Here is a 3,603-nt window from a genome sequence, read left to right as displayed (position 1 = left end):
AATAATAATAATAATAATAATAATAATAATAATAATAATAATAATAAATTTATCTATAGATCTCTCCCTATGGATCAATATATCGCTGAATATAATGCTAATAGCTGTGACATAAACACCTAACAAAATTAAAATATGTGTGTATATATGTGTGTGTGCATGTTTTTAAAGAAAATTGAAAAATATAAAAAAATCAATTTTTAAAATTTTTAAATTTGAAATTTTAATTTTAAAAAATTCTGGGGGGGGGTCCTTTCTTCTCCCACTGAGCAACATCTCACTCCCACTGTCTCTTAAAGCATTTTAAAGAGATACAAGCAAATGCTTCAATGTTTCTGCCCAAATACTGGTGTCACCCACCCCTTAAGGGCTCAGCTGGTGCAGTCCGCACCCCCCGAGAGACGCCACTGGTACCTAGAGCACCTGAAGAATATAGAGAGAAAACGGGGCAATATTCATCAGGTTACAATAGAATTTCCCATAGGCTGCCAGCTTCTGTAACAGGTGAAGATTTTGGCCAGCCAAACACGACTATTCTGGTTAGGCCTCACTGACCAGAATTCAACTCTCCAGTTTTCAGGGACAAGCATAATATTCCTTTGATATGGAAGGGTTTTCAAGATTGTGGTTAGTTCCTATTAGGAACTCTCAGGACTCAAAACTTGGTGGCTTCCAATGAGATCAATTCTGATCTCGTTGGGTGGAAGCCCACCCAACGGACATTGCCAAGGAAAAATGAAAACTGCATCCAGTTGTTTTGCTTTATATCAGTCAGCCAGTCCAAGCAGGAACAGGTCTTCGGTAAAATTAATTTCAGTTGCTCGTTCAAGATCAAATCAGCTCCAAACACTTTGCATTACACACAGGTAGATCAAAACAGTGTATCCCTGGTAAGAGAACCCATCTCCCCTCCACGAGCTAGTGGCAAGTTTGCAACTATGCTCAGAGGCTACACAGGAGTCTAAGCAGTGTAGCAATCGTTACAGTCCCTATTAATTAAACACACACACCAAAAACCATCTTGGACTCTGACTCTGCAAGTCTTGGCTTCTCTATACCACTGGTGCTTCCTGAGTTAGCCACAGAACTATCGTTTGAAACATCTGCTTTGCCAAGTATATTTAGGTCATGAGTAAGGAGGTGTGACACACAGTCTGAATGCAGCTCTCATTTTTGTGGTCCCTAAGCCACTTAGGAGACCCCCAACACCTTTGTTGTTGTTCTTAACTGCCTTCAAGTTGATCTTGACCCATGGCACCCCTGTGGATGCGACATCTCCAAGAGTCCCTGCCCTCCACTGCTCTGCTAAGTTCATATTCATACCTATTAGCGTCCATCCATTGGTCTTCCTCTCTTTTACTTCCCTCCACCTTTTCCAGCATTATTTTTTTCCTAATGAGTCCTCTTGACATGTCCAAAATACAACAGCTTCAGTTGTGTCATTTTGGCTGTCAGGGAGGTTTCTGGCTTGCTCTGCTCTAGCACCCATTTGTTTCAACTTATATGCAGGAATATACTGTATTATATGAAAGTTTGGAGACAGAAGGAGGAGTGAAAATAGGAAAAGGAATATTAACATTGTAAGATACTCAGATGATACCATAGTACTAGCAGAAAACTTCACAGACCTGGAACAATTATTGCCATGTATGGATGTGAGAGCTGGACAATTAAGAAACAAGATAGGAAGAAAATCAACTCATTCAAAATGTGGTGCTGGAGAAGAGTGCTGAGGATTCCATGGACAGCCAAAAAGACAAACAAATGGGTCCTAAAAAAGGCCAAGCCAGAAATATCCCTGGAAGCCAAAAGTGAGGTTGTCGTACTTTGGCCACATCACAAGAAACCACAACTCACTGGAAAAAAACCAATAATGCTGGGAAAGGTGGCAGGAAGGAGAAAGAGACGAAGGCCACATGCTAGATTAACTGACTCCATTAAGGAGGCAATGGGCATGAATTTACAGGACCTAAGCACAGCAGCGGAGGATAGGAAGTCTTGGAGATGTCTCATCCACAGGGTCACCATGAGTCGAGATTGGCTCGAGGGCGGTTAACAACAACAATTATGATTGTATCATATATGTCTAGAATATAAGTTATAGTATATAGAAAAATAAGGCTGAACTTGCTCAGTTTGCATTTGAAAGAAATGATCCTTGTTGGAAACTAGACCCACTGTTCCAATACAGGTGATGTCTCTCATATATCATACCAGTCCTGACCTCAGACTGATGTACCTTGCCTCAGACTTGTAAAATACATGTTTACTTTGCAAGGGAAAGTTGCCTCAGATTGAGAACAACTGTTTTCTTTGTGGGAGCATGGCATGGGCACTTAGCCAACGCTGCATAGTATACATGCAGTGTGCCAAGAGTTATCTCAGTTCAAACATTTGGTAATGGACTGAAACTTCCTAAGAAACTATCAAATCATGTGTATGTATATAAAAATAATTCTAAAGATACCTCACACGTATGAAATGCACTGTAGTTCAGAAAAGCTTGTGCCATAGTATGTCTTAGGATTCTTTATTGCTTTTCCTGCAACAGGTGAATATGATTAGACCATTTGGAAAATCTTCACATGTCAATTCATGAGAAAAGAGATCACACAAATTATTTAATTATGTGATAGTGATTCACAAACTTTGGCCCTCCAGATGTTTTGAACTGCAGCTCCCAGAATTCCTGATTGTTGGCCAAAATGGCTGGGGCTTCTGGGAGCTGAAGTCCAAAACGCATAGAGGATGAAAGTTTGGAAACAGCAAGCAAGTAGCAATAGCAAGTACATTTCTATACCGCTTATCAGTGCACTTAAGCACTCCCTAAAGTTTACAATGTGTAAGCTAATTGCCCCCAACAAGCTGGGTACTCACTGTGTAAAGTCCATTTATCAGAGCAGCACAATACTCTTCTCTTGCTATCCCCCAATTCCACATTTATAAACTCACACACATACACACACGTATATGTCTGTGTGCATGAATATATATGAGCTGCTGCAGCTGCAATTAGTTTGGAGTGCTGGTATTATAGAACAAACTATATCGCTTGTGGGCTATGTATTGTCTAGCAACCCAAAAGTACTAGAAGAGATGGAGAGGCCTCCAGAAGTATGAACATTCTGACCAATCATGGTACTTTTGCCAGCTGAAAAACACTACTCCTGTTTTTGAGCTTGTGCCACTCTGTCCATAAGGGCCAACAAAGGTGTGGCTCATGACAGGTAAACGGGGTTGAGACGGCCATGGTCGCCTTGGTCGATGATCTCCGTCTGGGCATTGACAGGGGAAGCGTGTCCCTGCTGGTGCTCCTGGACATCTCAGCGGCTTTCGATATCATAGACCATGGTATCCTTCTGGGACGCCTGGCAGAGGTGGGAATCGGGGGCACTGCGCTCCAGTGGTTCCCGTCCTACCTCTCTGGGAGGTCCCAGATGGTGCAGCTGGGAGATGTGTGCTCCGATGAGAGGGCCCTTATAACTGGGGTCCCTCAAGGAGCCATTCTGTCTCCCATGCTATTTAACATTTACATGAAACCGCTGGGAGAGATCATTCGGAGACATGGGGTGCGGGGTTATCAGTACGCTGATGACACCCAAA

Source organism: Sceloporus undulatus, chromosome 9, assembly GCF_019175285.1.
Source record: "Sceloporus undulatus isolate JIND9_A2432 ecotype Alabama chromosome 9, SceUnd_v1.1, whole genome shotgun sequence".
Classification (NCBI taxonomy): Eukaryota; Metazoa; Chordata; class Lepidosauria; order Squamata; family Phrynosomatidae; genus Sceloporus; species Sceloporus undulatus.
This window is presented reverse-complemented; position numbering follows the sequence as displayed.